Source organism: Hylobates moloch, unplaced genomic scaffold (genome assembly GCF_009828535.3).
Source record: "Hylobates moloch isolate HMO894 unplaced genomic scaffold, HMol_V3 SCAFFOLD_1, whole genome shotgun sequence".
Classification (NCBI taxonomy): domain Eukaryota; kingdom Metazoa; phylum Chordata; class Mammalia; order Primates; family Hylobatidae; genus Hylobates; species Hylobates moloch.
In genome coordinates this window covers 104526507-104547169 of record NW_026652276.1, presented here as the reverse complement: position 1 = coordinate 104547169, position 20663 = coordinate 104526507, and the positions used below count along the sequence as shown (strand labels likewise).

At 44.5% G+C, this 20663-nt stretch overlaps 1 long non-coding RNA gene, 2 other non-coding genes and 1 pseudogene across 4 annotated transcripts in view; all 4 read left to right on the top strand.

Moving 5' to 3' along the window:
• The first annotated feature begins 569 nt into the window (after positions 1-569).
• Positions 570-13130, top strand: LOC116810404 (T-complex protein 1 subunit zeta-like; annotated as a pseudogene).
• Positions 5025-5158, top strand: LOC116809913 (small nucleolar RNA SNORA22). The gene has a single exon (XR_004370077.1). It is a non-coding gene; the product is annotated as a small nucleolar RNA SNORA22 (small nucleolar RNA).
• Positions 9519-9653, top strand: LOC116809905 (small nucleolar RNA SNORA15). The gene has a single exon (XR_004370069.1). It is a non-coding gene; the product is annotated as a small nucleolar RNA SNORA15 (small nucleolar RNA).
• Positions 13131-20300: 7170 nt separating the features above from the next.
• Positions 20301-20663, top strand: part of LOC131381908 (uncharacterized) — a 34881-nt gene continuing 34518 nt past the window's right edge. For both annotated transcript variants that reach the window (XR_009210961.1, XR_009210957.1), the window contains exon 1: positions 20301-20597. This is a non-coding gene — a long non-coding RNA (uncharacterized LOC131381908). The remainder of the gene's footprint in view (positions 20598-20663) is intronic.

The window sequence follows — 20663 nt, the reverse complement described above, 5'->3', positions numbered from 1 at the left end:
TGATGGACAGGTTCTTATGACTCAACTCCCATCGCACCAGTCCTGCAGCTTTCTAAAGGCATCCAGCACTTTCTACCTTGCATTCTATCTTCATCTTCGCTAGTCCTTACAGCACCGCATGATCCCGGCGGAGAGTGCTTATCAGACTAGCTTGTGTGTCCCCACGGCACCTACAGCACCGTCAAGCACAGGGTCCGGAAAGCTCTAATGAAAGGCATGAAAGCAGCAAGGGAAGGAGACTGAGGAGCAAACCGCCGAGTAGGGGCGGTAGGAGGCCCACCCTACGCCCTGTCCCGCGCAGAGAATAAGCCCTGCCCGCATCCTGAGCTCCCGGGTCCGCAAAGTTGGGCCCCACCGAGCTGCAACGCCAGAACCCAGAAGCACTTACTGCCAGGAACAGGCTACTCCCGTGCGCGATAACGCCGCAGCCGCGTTGCGAGGGGTGGGACCGCAGGCACCGTGCAGCCGCGGACCAATAAGCGGGCGCCGAACAGCCCGTGGCCCAATGGCGGCGGCGCGGGCACGCTAGGGGCGGGCCGGGAGCGGCGACTTTTCCGGAAGATCCGGATAGAGCCTCCCGGCCACGGCGCGCCGGCTCTGGGCTCTCCGCGCGCTGCATCGCTTTCTCTTTCTCCTCTGGAGCAGCTATGGCGGCGGCGAAGACCGTGAACCCCAAGGCCAATGTGGCCCGAGTGCAGGCGGCGCTGGCGTTCAACATCAGTGCGGCGCGGGGTCTGCAGGACGTGCTGAGGACCAACCTGGGGCCCAAAGGGACCATAAAGATGTAAGGCGGGGCTGGCGGGAGGGCTGGGCGGGCACCGCGCGCCGCTGCGCACCTGGCGGGCGCAGGACCGCGGACGGGAGCCCGCTGCCTCGGGGCTCCGCAGCCACCCTTCCTCGCGTCCTCCCGGGCCGGTCCTGTTCCCTGCTAAGCCCCACCGTCGCGGCCATTTCTTCCTGCGTCGTGCCGTCTCCATGGAGGAAAAAGAGGCTCTAGTGTGCGGCGTTCCCCGCCTTCTTGGGCTTCCAGACACCCTGAGGGCTCTGCACAATCTCTGCGGGGACGGGGTGGGCACTACACCTGTCTTCCAGCCTGCGGGAGATAACTGGCTCCATATTCTCGGCTCCCTAAGATCGGGGAAAAGCCCGTTTTCTAATTGGACTTTTTAATTTAGTTGTCATTGATAACCAGCGCCATATCCCCGGCTCCCTAAGATCTGGGAAAAGTCCTTTTTTGTTTTGCTCTTTTTTTTTTTTTTTGAGACGGAGTCTCGCTCTGTCACGCAGGCTGGAGTGCAGTGGCGCGATCTCGGCTCGCTGCAAGCTCCGCCTCCCGGGTTCATGTCTTTCTCCTGCCTCAGTCTCCCGAGTAGCTGGGACTACAGGCGCCCGCCACCACGCCCAGCTTGCTTTATTTATTTATTTTGTATTTTTAGTAGAGACGGGGTTTCACCATGTTAGCCAGAATGGTCTCGATATCCTGACCTCGTGATCCACCCGCCTCGGCCTCCTAAAGTGCTGGGATTACAGGCGTGAGCCACCGCACCCGGCTGGAAAAGCCCGTTTTCTAATGGGACTTTTTAATTTAGTTTTCGTTTTAATTTAATTTCGTTTTTGTCACAATCTGATTCATTTCTGTCCCTTAAACAGTCTTGTTTCTGGCGCTGGAGACATGAAGCTTACTAAAGACACAGGAGTTGACGATCAGCCCTGGCCAACATGGTGAAACTCGATCTATACTAAAAATAAAAAAATTAGCCGGGCATGGTCCTGCACAGTGTGCCGCTTCACAAAATGGTGAGAGGTGCTCTGCTAGGTCAGAAATGTCTTGATTTTCTGTAGAAATTTTGCTTTGTAGAAAGATTTGCAATGTCCATTCTCAAGGTAGGAGAACATTCAGAAGTGACGTGTAATAGTGACAGTAATACTACTGACTGTGCCTGGAGTCTGGCAGCCCTGTCTTTGAATCCCTGCTTTTTTGCCATTCACAGTCTGGGCTAAAGGACTGTAATTGTACATTAATTATAATAAAATTTGAAAAATTAAGGGTGGTTGACACAATCACATGGGCAAAATGCATGAGGATGGTTTTTCTCTTTATGGTTTTGTTTGTTTGTTTGTTTGTTTGTTTGTTTTTTTAAGACAGAGTCTCACTCCGTTGCCCAGCCCGGAGTCCAGTGGTTCATTGCAACCTCTGCCTCCTGGATTCAAGTGATTCTCCTGTCTCAGCCTCCCAAGTAGCTGGGATTACAGGCTTGCTCCACCATGCCCAGCTAATTTTTGTGTTTTGTGTAGAGATGGTATTTCACCGTGTTGGCCAGGCCAGTCTTGAACTCATGACTTCAGGTGATCCGCCTGAGTCAGCCTCCCAAAGTGCTGGGATTACCAGGCGTGAGCCACCGCATCCGGCCAGTTTTTCTCTTTTTAAAACAGCAATTTCTCTGTTGTGTCTCATCTCCATCTCCAACTGGAGGGGAGAGAAATCTCTTTGCTTTAACATTTTTAAAGTCTTAGGGATGGAGAATATGAAATTACTGAAGGGAGTATGCGTTTTACTCATCCCTAAATTCCCAGAACTTAGCAGTTCAAATCCAAGAAAAGGAAATGATTTCTTGCTGATATGAGTTCAGAATAATTAGGGTTTTGCTAGTAGTATACCATGCTATCAACATCCAGATGAAATATCTTTAGTAAAGACTTGCTAATCTAGGAGGTGTTGTTTTTAGTGGGTTCAGTGGTGGCCTGCGTTAGCAGAAAAGTGGAGCCATAGTTAAACTTGATGTCAGAATTGTTTGGGGGCCAGGTGCGGTGGCTCATTCTTGTAATCTCAGCACTTTGGAAGGCCGAGGTAGGTGGATCACTTGAGGCCAGGAGTTCACGATCAGCCCTGGCCAACATGGTGAAACTCCGTCTCTACTGAAAATACAAAAATTAGCCAGGCATGGTTCTGTATGCCTGTAGTCCCAGCTACTCCAGAGGCTGAGGCAGGAGAATCAATCGCTTGAACCTGGGAGGCTGAGGTTTCAGTGAGCCAAGATTGTGCTACTGCACTCTCCAGCCTAGGCAACAGAGTGAGACTGTCACCCAAAAAAAAAAAAAAAAAAAATTATTTGGGTTTTAGTGTGTGAGAAATACAGCATAAGTGAGAAGCACATAGAACATTTACAGTTTAGGAAATAATTATAAAGTGGACACACACAACCACCATTGTAGTTAAGGAATAAATTGTTGCTACCACCTCAGAAGTCCCCTCCCACTGGAACCTCTCTCCAATCTCCAGAAGTCTGTTTTTCAGTTTTCTTTGAAAAAATTACAAACCTACGAAAATAATAATTATATTGTATGTGCCCTTTACCTAGATTCACCAATTGTTTACATGTTGCTCCATTTCTTTTCTATTTTTCCTCTGAATCATTTGAAGGTAAGCTGCAGACATGTCATTTTACCTCTAAAATACAACTTTTTTCCGCTTTTTTTTTTTTTTTTAAGACAGGATTTTGCCATGTAGCCCAGGCTGGTTTCGAATTCCTGAGTTCAAGGGATCCATCTGCTGTGGCCTCCCAAAGTGCTGGGATTACAGGCATGAGCTAACGCACCTGACCTTTCCTTTTAAATTATTTGGTCATCGCAGAGTAACAGTGGAGGCTGCTGAGCTTTCATTTTAGGAGATACCTGGCTTATTCTCACTAGAGCCCTACACTTGCCTAAAGAGGCAAGGATGTAAAATTATCTGTTACTGTTAACTGTTAGCTGTCATCTTGAGTAAACTTTTACTGAGCCTCAAGCTTCCTCATCTGTAAAGTAGAGATAACCTGGGAAATAAATTACACATGAAAATGTTTCCATCATTATAATTGCATGCGCATGATAGCTAATTGTGACTTTTTAATCTTAGTAATTTGTAGCCAAACACTTGGGTAGCTTTTTCAAGTAGATAGCACTTCAAGAGGCCCTTCATGCATTCTGTTTGTGGTATATTTAGACTGCTTCATATTGTTTTAAGTGATTCATTCTCTTTCTACTTTCAGCAAATTCAACACCCAACAGCTTCCTTAATAGCAAAGGTAGCAACAGCCCAGGATGATGTAATTGGTGATGGTACGACTTCCAATGTCCTAATCATTGGAGAGCTGCTGAAACAGGCGGATCTCTACATTTCTGAAGTATGCACAACTTTTTTTTGTTTTGTTTTTTTGAGATGGAGTTTCACTCTTGTTGCCCAGGCTAGAGTGCAATGGCATCTTGGCTCACTGCAATGTCCATCTCTTGGGTTCAAGCAATTCCCAGCCTCAGCCTCCCGAGTAGCTAGGATTACAGGCATGTGCCACCACACCCGGCTAATTTTGTATTTTTCGTAGAGACGGGGTTTCTCCACGTTGGTCAGGCTGGTCTCAAACTCCTGACCTCAGGTGATCCATCCGTCTTGGCCTCCCAAAGTGCTGGGATTAAAGGTGTGAGCCACCATGCCCGGCACACTTTTGTTTCTGTAATATTTTATTGTATATAGGACGTGTCAGATACTTATTTATACAAATTGATGTGTTAATACTAGCAGAGGCCATACAGTAGAATTAGGAGGCTTAAATCTGGGTCTTTGTCCTGGTCTAAAACAAATTAATTGTGACCTTGGACAGGTTATGGAACTTTTTTGGCCTGAAAATAATTGTGTAATCAAGTTGAATTGCCTATGTGATTTGTATCTGTCTTTAGATTAATAATTGAGATTTTAAAATGGGATGTTTAGGACTAGGCATATTTATTTGTTAGGAAAAAGACAACCAAAAGCTTACATTTGGATAAATTCCACTTTTTTAGCCCTGACTAGTTCCAAGGTTTAAAACAAACCTCAGTGAGTACGAATCTGTTGTCAGAATTTTCTGGTAAAAGAGAACAGACAGTCTTTATTTATTTTTATTAGTAAATGATATGAATTAGTTTGAGATTACCTATAGAAAAGATAGAATAACGCTACCATCTGTGAGTTGTTGGGACACAGTGTCGGTTTTGACATGATTCGGAGTGGTTTGCACAGTGAACACCCAAGTGTGCTTTATAGTTCCCTTGGCTTTGACCCTGTGCTAGAGCATTGCCTGCTCTTCTCCTCTGCATTGAAAGGAATATTTATCCTTTTAAATGTATTCAGAAAGCCAGCACATTATATTACCTCGTGTTCAAAGGTATGATGATCAGAATATCTCTCCAAGAATTATCTGAACTTTATCATGAACTATCGTTGCACCTAATTGAAGATGCAAGTGTTATTGTGTGTTTATTGTAGGGCCTTCATCCCAGAATAATCACTGAAGGATTTGAAGCTGTGAAGGAAAAGGCCCTTCATTTTTTGGAAGAAGTCAAAGTAAGCAGAGAGATGGACAAGGAAACACTTAAAGATGTGGCCAGGGCATCTCTTTGTACTAAAGTTGATGCTGAACTTGCAGATGTCTTAACAGAGGTATGTATTAAATTTTGTCTATGTCTGGTATGGTACACCTATATAGAAAATCTCTGATAGTAGAAACATGAATATAATTACCAAGTTCAATCACAAGGTGCTATGTAGGTTCATTTTTGTGGTAGTGATACCTAATCTGTGTCTCTAAAAAGTAAAATGAGGAAATTTAAATAATAGTATACCTAACCAGGTTTTAAAAGTAAAATTGGAGCTTTCATTAAAAGGTTTATAAAGTGGAGATTTTGTTATTAGAAAGCTTCCAGTTAATGAAACACCAGGAGGAATGTTAATGTTAAGGAATGTTAATGTTTGGGAATTACAGATTGAGATTTCAGAAATGTAACAGCTGTTCATATATAATGTATTCTATCTGCTTGTAGAAAAAGACTTAAATCAGTGTAGAAATTGTAAAATGAAGAAACTGTCCACTTTAGCCTTCTGAAAAGCAACATGTTCTGCTACTGCAAATTGAATTTACTTAATGGTTATCCTTCTCCTGTTGCAGGCTGTAGTGGGCTCCATTTTGGCCATTAAAAGAAAAGATGAACCTATTGATCTCTTCATGATTTTGTGATCATTGACAAGAAACATAAATCTGAAACTGATACAAGGTAGGTGGTAGAAGACTATGAAATACTAATGGTTGGGCGTGGTGGCTCAGGCATGTAATCCCAGCACTTTGGGAAGCCGAGGTGGGTAGATCACCTGAGGTCAGGAGTTCGAGACCAGCCTGGCAAAATGGAGAAACCCCGTCTCTACTAAAATTACAAAAATTAGCTGGGCATGGTGGTGGATACATGTAATCCCAGCTACTTGGGAGGCTGAGGCAGGAGAATCGCTTGAAACTGGGAGGTGGAGGTTGCAGTGAGCCAAGACCACACCATTGCACTCCAGCCTGGGTGATAAGAGCAAAACTCCATCTCAAAAAAAGAAAAATACTAATAAAGTGTGTTTTGAAATTTAGGGGTGCTTTGTACAATATATATTGTCGGCAAAATTTTTAATATATTTGGATATATTGTATATTTACCTGAAGATATAAGTTGGATAAATTGCTAGGTGAAGATTGTTTTTACTTTTAGTAATACTTTCTCCTGAAATAAGGTGAATGTTATGTTGTATTTATGGGTAGAATTATTCTGAAAAGTGAACAACATCAGTCATTTGGCGTTTATTGAATTGCTAGGTACAAAGCATAATGAGAAGCAGTAGAGGAATTAAAAAAATTTTTTTTTCCAAAGACTTAGTTAGAAAACATGTGTATGTTCATTTTTCCTTTCTTTTTGTGGAGAATGGAGTCTCCTTATGTTGCCTAGCCTGGTTTTGAATTCCTGGGATTAAGGTGTCCTCTCACCTCTGCCTCCCCAAGTGCTGGCATTACAGGCACTTGGCAGAAAACATGTTTTTAAAAGATGTCATCTTAGTTTGACAGCCTACCAGGGAGATAATCTCTGCAGACTTTTCTGTACGGCATAGGATCTTCAAGTAATTCAAGAAACAACGCTGACTGCATGAAAATTATCAATGCCTTCTCAGTTCAGTGTTTAACATATACCCATAGGGAAATCAATAACCATAATTCTGTGTGTGTTTCAACAGCTTAATCAGAGGGCTTGTTTTGGACCACGGAGCATGGCATCTTGACAGGAAGGAAAGGGTGGAGGATGCATACATCCTCACTTGTAACGTGTCATTAGAATATGAAAAAACTTAAGTTTATAGCCCCTTAACGGTGAAATGGAGGAGCTTCGTGTTTTAGGTGAATTACTTTTTTGTGCAACTTCGTTTCCCACTGTAAGGACAATAATCCTCAAATTGGTTTGGGAGAGTTATAGGAAACAGCCTCTGAAGATGTGCAAGGGGCAGGATTGGAGCTCAGTGAGCTGTTTGTTAAATCTTAGGACTAATCCAGTTTCAGAAGCTATTTTCTCAAAAAATAAATGTTTCCCTGCTTTCTGTAACTTTTTTTTTTTCTTCTTAATAGAGAAGTGAATTCTGGCTTTTTTTTTACAAGAGTGCAGAAGAGAGAAAAACTCATAAAAGCTGAAAGAAAATTCATTGAAGATAGAGTTAAAACAAATAATAGAACTGAAAAGGAAAGTCTGTAGTGATTTAGATAAAGGATTTATTAATCAAAAGGTGAGAATGAAAATCCAGTGTATAAACTAAATAGTATGTATCATCCTTTTTACTTTTAAGGTGAAAGATGTTGAAACTAATTTTTATTTTTATTATAGGGAATTGACCCCTTTTCCTTAGATGCTCTTTCAAAAGAAGGCATAGTCGCTTTTCACAGAGCTAAAAGGAGGAATATGGAGAGGTATGAGTAGCAGATTTATCCGAGTAATTTGACTTTTACTTATTTTGCAAATGAATTGGGATTACTTGTTTTTCTTTATACTTTATCTTTGAGTTTTTCAACTGTACAATTAATTGGCATTAACTATATTCACATTATTTTGCACCTGTCAGCACTGTCCATCTCTAGGATTTTTTTTATCATCACAAACTGAAACTGTATACCCATTAATAGTCCCCATTTCTCATTCCCCCCTATGCCCTTGTAAACATTATTTTACTTTTTGTCTCTGAATTCAGTATACTTTCTCCCAAAGAGGTCACCACAATAAAAGTTTTTTAAAAAATACTTTATTATTTTTTTGAGACAGTCTTGCTCTGTTGTACAGTGGCATGATCGTGGTTCATTGCAACTTCCACTTCCTGGGTTCTTAGGATTCTCGTGCCTCAGCCTCCCGAGTAGCTAGGATTACGGGTGTCTGCCACCATGCCCGTTGAATTGTTTCATTTTCGTTTTGCTTTTTTGGTAGAGATGGAGTTTTGCCATGTTGGCTAGGCTGGTCTCAAACTTCTGGCCTCAAGTGATCCACCCACCTCAGCCTCCCAAAGTGTTGGGATTACAGGTGTGAGCCACCATGGCTGGCCAATAAACAGCTCTTGTCCATCTTTAGATTTCATTTGCTGACTTGGGGAGAGTGGTTTAAATGGAGGGTTAAAAGACTGGTTTTCAGCTGGTTGATGGCAAATGAAAAGGCTTAGGTTAAAGTACATTTTAAAATGTAATTTTGTGTGTAATTCTGAAAAATTCCTTTCTAGAAATTACCGGTCTTCTCTTTGAACTTCACTGGTAACATTGCTTATTCATTTCCCTTAAAATGCTATTTGAGGCTGACTCTTGCTTGTGGTGGGGTGGCCCTGAATTCTTTTGAGGACCTAAGTCCTGATTGCTTGGGACATGCAGGACTTGTATATGAGTATACATTGGTAAGTGTATTTTCTTCTTGAGGGTAATAGAACTTTTTAGCTCATGAATTATTTTTGTTTTGTTTGTTTGAGATGGGTTCTCACTCCTGCCCGGGCTGGAGTGCAGTGGTGAGATCACAGCTCACTGCAGCCTCATCTTCCTGGGCTCAAGTGATCCTCCTGCTTCAGGCTCCTGAGCAAATGGGGCCACAGACATGTGCTACCATGCCTGGCTAATTTTTTTTTGTAATTTTTATAGAAACAGGGTCGTATTGTGTTGCCCAGGCTGGTCTTAAACTCTTGGGCTCAGGCTGTCCTTCACCCGCAGCCTCCCAAAGTGCTGAGATTATAGGCATGAGTCACTGTGCCTTGTTCATGAAGTCTTTTGCAGAAAAATTAATTGAAATTCAGGATCAGATTTTTGTTTATATACATTTTGAAGATTTATGTGTAGTAATGGGAAGCCATTTATATGTGATTTTTCAAAAAGATAATTTGGTTTGATGCGATCGAGTTTGTTCCTTATTAATATGCTGCTTGTCATTCTCTGTAAGTCCCTCTTCTCTCTTTGCACAAATCCTGTTTTTGAAAATCATGTTTCTTCTACACAAAGGGAGAAGTTCACCTTTATTGAGAAGTGTAACAACCCTCGTTCTGTCACATTATTGATCAAAGGACCAAATAAGCCCACACTTAGATCAAAGATGCAGTAGGGGATGGCTTGAGGGCTGTCAAAAATGCTATTGATGATGGTAAGATCTTCACCATATTTCAATTCTATTAAATTGTTTTGCTGTTCTGAAAAGCATGGCTGAATACTGTGTTCTTTTATCAGTAGTTTACACAGCCAGACACCATGCAAAAGCAGTCTTCCCTTTAGAATGACTGATGGTATGCTAAGGTTTTTCATAGCATATGATTATTAAAGGTGAATACAAATAAATGAACTAATACTGATCTGTTGAAAGAGCTGCCAGTGGTCAGTGAAGCCATTCTGGTTGGACCATTCTCCTATTTGATGTTAGTCGCTTGTATTGTGGCTTTCAAATGCAGTACTTAAATTGATGTGGTCATAGTGAATTTGTAAGAAATTAATGGCTTTCATATGTATATTTTGTTATTCATAATTAGTTCTACAGTTTTCTTAGCATTTTGCTTTTTCCCCCATCCAACAGGCTGTATTGTTCCAGGTGCTGGTGCCGTGGAAGTGGCAATGGCAGAAGCCCTGATTAAATATAAGCTCAGTGTAAAGGACAAGGCACAGCTTGGAGTCCAGGCATTTGCTGATGCGTTGCTCGTTATTCCCAAGGTGTGTATGCCTTAAACAGTCAATCTTCCAAAAGATTCAGCTGATCAAACTTTTTTGATAATGTAGGCTTTATTCATAATACGGATTTTGGATAAACAGGTTTGATCAGTTTTCTTCCTGACTCTAGAACATCCAAATGTATTTGGTTTCTCTGGGAGGCCTGAATAGCTGATGTTTCAGATGGCAAGAGAGAACCTGTAGCTTAATATTTGCAGTATTAGGGGTTATATTTGAGTACACACTTGCTTTTTGTTTTGGTTTTAGTTAAACTGATATCATTGTTTTTGATTATATACTAATTTTGAAGTATAGTTTATGACTGGTGTATTGCTGCTGGGTTTGGGGTAGATGAGAAAGTTGATCACTAACTTGTGTCTGGTTATTCTCTGAAGGGAACATAAATGTTCTGTCTTTATGCAATGAGATTTTCTTTTTTTTTTTTCTTTTTTTTGTTTTGTTTTTAAGAATTTTGAGAGTTTTGCTCTTGTTGTCCAGACTGGAGTGCAATGGTGTGATCTTGGCCCACTGCAACCTCAGCCTCCCCAGTAGCTGGGATTACAGGTGCCTGCCACCACACCCGGCTAGGTTTCTTTTGTATTTTTAGTAGAGATGGGGTTTCACCATGTTGGCCAGACTGGTCTTGTACTCCTGGCCTCAGGTGATCCACCTGCCTTGGCCTCCCAAAGTGCTGGGATTACAGGTGTGAGCCACTGCATCCGGCTGAGATTTTCTTTTGCTTTTTTTTTTTTTTTTGAGATGGAGTCTCTGTTGCCCAGGCTGGAGTGCAGTGGCGTGATCTTGGCTCATGTCAACCTCCACCTCCCAGGTTCAAGCAATTCTCCTGCCTCAGCCTCCTGAGTACCTGGGATAACAGGCATGTGCCACAATGCCCAGTTAATTTTTTGTGTTTGTAGTAGAAACAGGGTTTCACCATGTTGGCCAGGATAGTCTTGATCTCTTGACCTCGTGATCCACCTGCCCCAGCCTCCCAGAGTGCTGGGATTACAGGTGTGAGCCACTGTGCCTGGCCTTTGTTTTTTTTTTTTAATTTTTTTTTTTAATACCAATTCTTCCTGTTTTCTCAAGAATTAAATTTGTTTACTTTAGGTTCTTGCTCAGAATTCTGGTTTTGACCTTCAGGAAACATTAGTTAAAATTTAAGCAGAACATTCAAAATCAGGTCAGCTCGTGGGTGTGGACCTGAACACAGGTAAGAGAATGCAACTGTTTGTAGAGGGAAAACTAGATGTAGCACATGTGAGTTGAAGCCAGGAAAGATTCAAAACTCAGACCAAAAAAAAAATCTTTTTGCTTTGCAATTTGACACCAGTACTATTAGGGAACTCTGGATTCTAAAATGGGATAAAATAGGATATTAATAAAAATGGAATGACTAGGTATAATAATTAAGGGAGTAGAGTAGACTGAGTAATTTTGGTATAGTTTTGTTGGAGATGTTGAGTGGTGGTAGATGGTTCAAATTAATGTTGAAGGATTTTCATATTGCATTTGCCTTACTCAGTTCTTTCTTTTTTTTCTTTTTTTGAGACAGAGTCTTGCTCTGTTGCCCAGGCTGGAGTGCAGTGGCAAGATCTCAGCTCACTGCAAGCGCCGCCTCCCAGGTTCACGCCATTCTCCTGCCTCAGCCTCCCAAGTAGGTGGGACTACAGGCATCCGCCACCACGCCTGGCTAATTTTTTGTATTTTTAGTTGAGATGGGGTTTCACCATGTTAGCCAGGATGGTCTCTATCTCCTGACCTCGTGATCCGCCTGCCTCAGCCTCCCAAAGTGCTGGGATTACAGGTGTCAGGCACCGCACTTGGCCACCTTACTCAGTTTTTAATCAAGTACTATGATAAGAAAATAGATTGGGTAATTATATTCATGGGTGAAAAACAGCTAAAGATAGCAAATAATGCCAGAAAAGGGGATCTAGAAATCTAATGAAATGGTGACAGCCCCGATCTTAGGCCCCTGTAACAAAACAACACAAATTAAGTACAAAGTAGGAGAGAGATAACAGGTACATCCATGCAGTATGTGCAAGACCTATTGTTGTCAACATTATTATTTAATAAAAAAGATTTCTGGAATGAGAGAAATGATCAGTCCATTTTAGCCAGATTATAGTTGCAGTGTGTACTTTAGTATGGGTAAACAGAAATGTATCCAGAAGAAGAGAGGGGTGTTCAGGTCTTCTGAGTAGAAGTCAGACACTCCTCAAATATTGTGGACAGAGGTCATGGTTTAGAGTAGAAAATTGGGCTAACAGGGAAGCTTTGAATTCTCATAGTTAATACTAGCGGAAATGAGTCATCAGTGATAAAGACACACACAATATTGTTGGTTCTTATTGACTGAACTTACTTTGGGTGCCTTTTAGGTGAGCCCGTGGTAGCAGCAGAAGCAGGCATTATGGGATAACCATTGTGTAAAGAAACAGCTTCTTCACTCCTGGTAAGTTTGGGAAAATGAAAACTAAACTGTTAGAGAATCATCATACTCTTTTCATTTGGTGTTTTCTGTTTAGTTGCTCATTTTCCCCCATGAATAATGTAATCAGCTGAAAGTATGGAAACCGAACTAGCCCTCTGATGTGTAGAGGGGAAGGGGGAAATTTAACTGGATGTTAACGTGTGCAGCTTAGTTGGAAGTGGGAAGTTGAGTCGAATTAGGGCTCCTAATCATCTGAGCCATCTAATTTTTGTCCCCCTTTCAGCACTGATTGCCACCAACATTCTCTTGGTTGATGAGATCATGCAAGCTGGAATGTCTTCTCTGAAAGGTTGAATTGAAGCTTCCTCTGTATCTGAGTCTTGAAGACTGTGCAAAGTGATCCTGAAGAATACAGCTGTGGAATTTTTGTCCAAGCTTCAAATGAGTTTCAAGGGAATTTTCCGTATGAAAAAAGGAGAGAACACTGGCATCTGTTGAAGTTCTGAAATTATAATTACAGTATTTTTTTAAAATTGCACTGACGTGTATACACATAAAGCAGGTCTTTCACCCAGTAAACAGGATGTTTTGCTTTAGCAGCAGTGACATAGAATTCCATGTTAGATAAGCATGTATTACGTACCTTATTAAATACTCCTTGAAAAAGCAGATTTTAATGGTTTAATTTTATGTGGACATGTGTTAAATTATTCAACGGTACCCTATTGTTAAGCATTTGGTTTTAAATTTTTTATGCTAATATAAATAACGCTTAAGTAATTTAAAATTTTGGAAGCATCCCCTGTTAAATTTCTGAGTAAATTTATTGATCAGTTGGTCTTTTCACACTTTAGAAATAGCTTTGCTAAAATGCTCCCCCTACAAAGTTGTAGGAAATGGGAAGAGGAGTAAACTAGAGGCAAGGGAGTTGAGAGAGCTGGAAGGCATGGTGGCTAAGGGCTACGGTTATCAGGAGAAATTTGAGATTTGTAGGCTGACTGTATTTTCAAGCTTCTGAACTTTTATGCAAAATATTCATCCCAAAGCCTCTAGCGTCATAGTTTTCTCACCCAAATTACTATGTTTCCACAAGATTTATATAGTTGGTCTATCTCTGTGGTCCTTGAAGGTGAAGTTGGTGTTACTAGGCTGTGTTTTGGGGGCTCAGCAGTGACCTGGAGTGTGCAAATAAATGTTAAGTTGAAACTACCTTTGTGGTCTTGCAATGGTTTGACACACAGAAGCAATCTTAAAGGGAATGAAAACTGTCCAACCGTTCAAAAAGTAGTGAAGGGGCCTCTAGGGACCCTCCGCGTGCTTTTCCTTACTTCTCTGGGCGGCCCTGCAGGTGGTATGGCCACTCCTACCCCTCGAGTCCGTCAGTTTCCCCCGCCGAACTGTTGGAACTGTTGGGTGAGGGGCGGTGGTGGAGCAGCATGCGCATGTGTGGAGGAGGCGACTGCCACCGTGGTGCGTGAGGGCAGATGAGCAGCGGGGCCGTGGTTGTGCGCGGCGTGGCGTGCCAGTCCTGATGCCAGCATGGGTTGTTCACCGCTGCTGTCCCTGCTGTCGCTCCTGGTTGGTGCCTGGCTCAAGCTAGGTCATTGAACCGCCGGCCACCCCGGGGGCGCTGGGAAAGCGGATGGGGCCCTCTGCCCGCTTCCGGGATGCGCCTGCAGCCGCTGGCTGGGGAGGTCGCTCTCCGTGCGCATGGTGCCTCACCGCCTTGTGCTTTCAACTTCTTGGTCTGGAATCTTTCAAACTTATAAAAGGGAAAGAGAGGCCGGGCACGGTGGCTCACACCTGTAATCCCAGCACTTTGGGAGGCCGAAGCGGGTGGATCACTTGAGGTTAGGAGTTGGAGACCAGCCTGGCCAACATGGTGAAACCCCGTCTCCACAAAAAATTAGCCGGGCGTGGTGGCGTAGTCCTGTAATCCCAGCTACTCAGGAGGCTGAGGCAGGAGAATCGCTTGAAGCCAGGGGGCGGAGGCTGCAGTGAGCCGAGATTGTGCCATTGCACTCCAGCCTGGGCGATAGAGCGAGACTTTTTCTCAAAAAAAAAAAAAGGAAAGAGGAGAATGTAACGAGGAACGACCCCTGCCCCCACGTACTCGTGGGCCAGCTTAAAGAGCTGCCAGTTTGTGGCCAGTCCTGCTCCTGCGGAATCGCACTCTCCCCGTCTCCTGGAGCCGTTTTGAAGTGGGTCCAGATATATCCCATTTTATTCTACACCTTCAGCTGGAATAGTCAAAAGAAGTCACGAAAAAATAATTACCTTCTCTCACCTAAAAAACTGACAGTGCTGCTTAATAATATATCCAGTCTGTTCAAATTCATCTATTATCTCATAAAGGGTTTTTAACGTTTGCTGGCTGAATTAGGGACAAAATAAAGCTCATACATTGCAATTGTATGTTATTTCTTAATTCCGATTCAATCTATTTCCCTACTTACTCCTTTTATTTGTTTTTTTTTTTTTGGTGGGGCCGGGGGGCAAGGTCTCACCGTGTTGCCCAGGCTGGAGTGCAGTGGTGCCATCATAGCTCACTGTGGCCTCAAGCAATCCCTGCCTCAGCTTCCCAAAGTGCTGGGATTACAGGCCTGAGACACCACACCAGGATGATCCATTTTTTCCCCTTGGCGATATATTTGTTGAAGAAACTGAAAATAGGCCGGGCACGGTGGCTTACGCCTGTCATCCCAGCACTTTGAGAGGCCAAGGCAGGCGGATCACAAGGTCAGGAGTTCAAGACCAGCCTGGCCAATATGATGAAACCCCGTCTCTACTAAAAATACAAAAAATTAGCTGGGCATGGTGGCACGCACCTGTAGTCTTAGCTACTCAGGAGGCTGAGGCAGGAGAATCGCTTGAACCCTGGAGGCAGAGGTTGCAGTGAGCCGAGATCGCACCACTGCACTCCAGCCTGGGCAACAGGGCAAGGCTCTGCCTCAAAAAAGAAAAAGAAAAAGAAAATGGATGAAATCAGTGTGAATGTGTCAGAATAAGAGAACCAAAGATAGGATCTTGAGGAACATCAAAAGACCAGGACTCTGCCTTGAAAGAAGTTACAGTGCTTAGACATCCTTTCTTGGAAAGACACTGAAGTGGTGCATCGAGCTGAAGAAATGTGGCCTATTGGGAACAGCACCGTAAAGAGACCCGAATCTAGTCCTGTCACCTGCTAACCAGCTCTTTAAGTCATACTTTTTTGGGGGGTCTTGGTTTCCTCCTGTGGAATAAGGAGTTTGAAGCAAAGACCCTTTTTTATTTATTTTGAGACAGTCTCACTGTCGCCCAAGCTGGAGTGCAATGGCACGATCTTGGCTCACTACAACCTCTGCCTCCCAGATTCAAGTGATTCTCCTGCCTCAGCCTCCCAAGTAGCTGGGATTACTGGTGTGCATCATCGTGCCTGGCTAATTTTTTTCTTTTTTTGAGATGGAGTCTCACTCTGTTGCCCAGGCTGGAGTGCAGTGGCGCAATCTTGGCTCACTGCAAGCTTTGCCTCCTGGGTTCACGCCATTCTCCTGCCTCAGCCTCCCGAGTAACTGGGACTATGGGTGCCCGCCACCACGCCCGGATAATTTTTCTGTAGTTTTAGTAGAGATGGGGTTTCACCTTTTTAGCTAGGATAGTCTCGATCTCCTGACCTTGTGATCCGCCCGCCTCGGCCTCCCAAAGTGCTGGGATTACAGGCGTGAGCCACCACACCCAGCCTAATTTTTGTATTTTTAATAGAGACGGGGTTTCACCATGTTGGCCAGGCTGGTCTTTAACTCTTGACCTCAGGTGACCTGCCCGCCTCTGCCTCCCAAAGTGCTGGGATTCCAGACGTGAGCCACCACACCTGGCCGGTCCTTTTTAATTCTATGATTTTTCTGAGGCATTCAAACAAGTCTAAAGGTGATCATTTAACTATTTGGCGATAACCATTGCGCATTTATGGCAGGAGCCAGGGATACACTGTCAAAAATAGGTATGTATTATATACTTCCCTTCTGGAGCATGTAATGATGAGAATCACTAAGAACTGATAAGAGTTCAGTAAGTGGAGAGGAAGAGGCAGAGAAACAGCATGAGCAGAAGGATGGGTAGAAAATGCTAGATGTATTTTAGGGTAGTGTCTCAATTTGCCTAGGTGGGGCAAGGGTTTGTGTAGAGGAAGAAAGAGGTAAGTGCAAACCTATCATGTGCTCAACATTTCACCCATGCTGTTTTATTACTATCTTTTTATTTTTTATTTTTTGAGACAGGGTCTCACTCTGTCACCCAGGCTGGAGTGCAGTGACACGATCATAGCTCACTGCAACCTTGAACTCCTGGGCTCAAGTAATCCTCCTGCCTTAGCATCTGCACCCTGTCTCTGAGCCATTGCACCCGGTTCCGTGTTACTTTAATTGATACAGCTACTACCTAAGAGACAGTGAGATACTATCCCCATTTTTCATACTTATTTTTTTTCTTTTATCAACAAGCTACAGTTGTCCATAGGTATCCCCATTTTTCAGATGAAGAAATTGAATCTCAGCCGGGCATGTTGGCTCACACCTGTAATCCCAGCACTTTGGGAGGCTGAGGTGGAAGGATCACTTGATCTCAGGAGTTTGAGACCAGCCTGAGCAACATAACAAAACCCCATCTCTACAAAAAATACAAAAATTAGCCAGGCATGGTGGTGCACACTTGTGGTCCCAGCTACTCAGGAGGCTGAGATGGGAGGATTGCTTGAGCCCACGGGGGCAGAGGCTGCAGTGAGCCAAGACTGCATGACTGCACTCCAGCCTGGGTGACACAGTGAGATCCTGTCACAAAAAAAAAAAAAAAAAAAAAAAAAAAAGAAAAGAAATTGAATCTCAGATTAAGAAATTTGCCTAAGGTTTCCCATTAAACTAAGTGGCAGCACAAGAATGTGAAGGCAAACAAAACGCAAAAGGAATTTAAAGCCAGATTTTTAAACCTCCACATTTTTTGTTTTGTTATACCATCATGAGTATTGCATATGATCCAAATATTACCACTTGTTTTATATATATGCATGTATTAGCGATAACTCTCCTTTTTATCTGCAGGAAATGGACAGGCTACTAGCATGGTCCAACTGCCAGGTGGGAGATTCCTGATGGGAACAAATTCTTCAGACGGCAGGGATGGTGAAGGCCCTGTGTGGGAGGCGACAGTGAAACCCTATGCTATCGACATATTTCCTGTCACCAACAAAGATTTCAGGTACATCAGGTGTTCTTCCAGGAGGAATGAAGGCCCTCTCTAATCTCATTCTTTTTTTCTTTCTTTTTTTTTAGACTGAGTCTCACTCTGTCACCCAGGCACTGGAGTGCAGTGGCGCAATTTCGCTCACTGCAACCTCCGCCTCCCGGGTTCAAGCGACCCTCTTGCCTCAGCCTCCCAAGTAGCTGGGATTACAGGTGCTCACCACCACACCCACCTAATTTTTGTATTTTTAGTGGAGACGGGGCTTCACCATATTGGCCAGGCTGGTCTCGAACTCCTGATCTTGTGATCCACTCACCTCGGCCTCACAAAGTGTTGGGGTTACAGGTGTGAGCCACTGCGCCTGGCCTAATTCTTAATATTTAAAGGGAAACTAACTTGTTCACTGTCACATGTCATCTTTGCAGTGTACTATGGGATAAGTGTTATCTATGTTATTCAGATGAAGAATCTGAAATCCAAACAAGTTTGACTGACCCTGTCAGGCAGTGGATGAGCTTGGCCTGGAACTGAAATCCCTGGGCTCTTGAGTCAGTCTGTGCATTTTCCATTACACTGGGCATAGCACTGAGAAATATAAGCAAATGCCAGTCACTCAACAGAACCCTATTCTACATGCGGAAAGGGATTGGGAGAAGGGACATCATAGTAGAGAGTCCCTTAAATTCCCCTTATAGGACAGGTGTGGTGGCTCACACCTGCAACGTGAGCACTTTAGGAAGCCGAGGCAGCAGGATTGCTTGAGCTCAGGAGTCTAAGACCAGCCTGGCAACACAGGGAGACCCTATCTCTGCTAAAATAAGTAAGCATATAAATATACATATTATGTATATAAATGTATATGTAACAATCCATCTTACCCTGACAATCTGCCTGCTGAAACTTACTAAACCATACCAAACTATATGAATTTATTTTTATTATTATTGTTATTATTTGAGACAGGGTCTGGCTCGTCACCCAGGCTGAAGTTCAGTGGTATGATCTCAGCTCAATACAGCCTCTGCCTCCCGGGCTCAAACCATCCTCCCATCTCAGCCTCCTGAGTAGCTTGGACTACAGGCGTGCACTACAATGCCCAGCTTATTTTGTGCTTTTGATAGAGACAGGGTTTTGCCCTGTTGCCCAGGCTGGTCTCGAACTCCTGGGCTCAAGCAATCCTCCTGCCTTGGCCTCCCAAAGTGCTGGGATTATAGGTGTGACCCACTATGCCTGGCCTTGAAAATCCATTTTATTATTTTTACTTTTTTATTTTTTTTGAGACGGAGTCTCGCTGTCACCCAGGCTGGAGTGCAGTGGCACGGTCTCGGCTCACTGCAAACTCTGCCTCCCGGGTTCACGCCATTCTCCTGCCTCAGCCTTCCCAGTAGCTGGGACTACAGGCGCGCGCCACCACGCCCGGCTTTTTTTTTTTTTTTTTTGACGGGGTTTCACCGTGTTAGCCAGGATGGTCTCAATCTCCTGACCTCGTGATCCGCCCGCCTCGGCCTCCCAAAGTGCTGGGATTACAGGCGTGAGCCACCGTGCCCAGCCGAAAATCCATTTTATTTATTTACTTATTTAGGTGTGACCCACCATGCCTCGCCTTGAAAAATCTTATTTATTTATTTAGAGACAGAGTTTTGCTCTTGTTGCCCAGGCTGGAGTGCAATGGCGCGATGTCGGCTCACTGCAACCTCCACCTCCCGGGTTCAAGCAATTCTCTGCCTCAGCCTCCCGAGTAGCTGGGATTACAGGCGCCCGCCACCAAGCCCAGCTAATTTTTGTATTTTTAGTAGAGACGGGGTTTCACCATGCTGGCCAGGCTGGTCTTCAATTCCTGACCTGGTGATCCACCCACCTCGGCCTCCCAAAGTGCTGGGATTACAGGTGTGAGCCACCGCGCCCGGCCAATCTCTTATATAAATTTTTAAAAAGATGTTTTCTTCGTTTCCTAGCCCCTTCTACCCACTTACAAAGTTCCAAAGGCTTTAATGCTATTGCAACGGCAGTCAGAGGTCAAGCTGGCGGGGGTGCGGTGCAGATCCCTAATGCGGGGCAGCCTCAAAGGGGGCCGACCCTGCCCAGCACGAATGGCACCGGGCGGTGGGGACGCTCCCGAGGTCCCCGGAACATGGCTGGGGGAAGTACTGGGGGGTGCACACACCCAGGCTCAGCTGAGGCGAGTGCGCGGCCAGGGCTGCAGCTGGCGCTGGCTGGCACTTGCGCTGGCCACTGAGGAGCTTCTGGGCGACCCTGCGCTCATGCCTACCAGGCGCCAGCCGGTAGGTGCGCAGCGCCTGCTCGAGCAGCGTCAGGCCTTTGCTGCGCGGACCCCGCAGGCCGGGAAGTCAGCAGGCAGTAGTAGTCCAGGTGGTCGTAAAGCTCCTCCTCATAGCTTATGGGTGGCGGCGGCTGGGCTGAAGACTGCGGACAGGACGTCTCGCCGGGCCGCCTGTGGTCACTCTCCCGCGCAGGCGCCCTCCTGGAAGACCCAGCACCTCGAGTTCCGATTGGCTCTGCGTGAGGGGCGGGCCTTTGCGACATCTTGGGGGGGCGCCTTCGGTGACGTCACAGGGGCGGGTCTTCTGCTACGTCACAGGGGCTGTACAGAGCCTGGAGCTGGGGAGTCTTCTCAGAGTGGAGCCTGGTAACCGCGACCTCCCCGCCAGTTCCTGTGTGTTGCTGGCTGGAAAGGGATAGTTAACAAACTCCCACCCAGCACAGTATTTATGTCGGTCAAAAATGGAAAACTATGTCCGGGCGCGGCCGAGGTGGGAGGATCCCTTCAGGCCAAGAGCAGCCTAGCAATATGGCGCAACCCCATCTCTGTAGTCCAACCTCAGTCTCCCAGCTACTTGAACCCCAAGATTCAAGGCTCCAATGAGCTATGATCTCACCACAGCACTCCTGCCTGCGAGACTGAGGTAAACCCTGTATAAAAAAATAAAAAAGAAAACTATCCAAGTGTACAACCGGGAGGGACTGCTTAA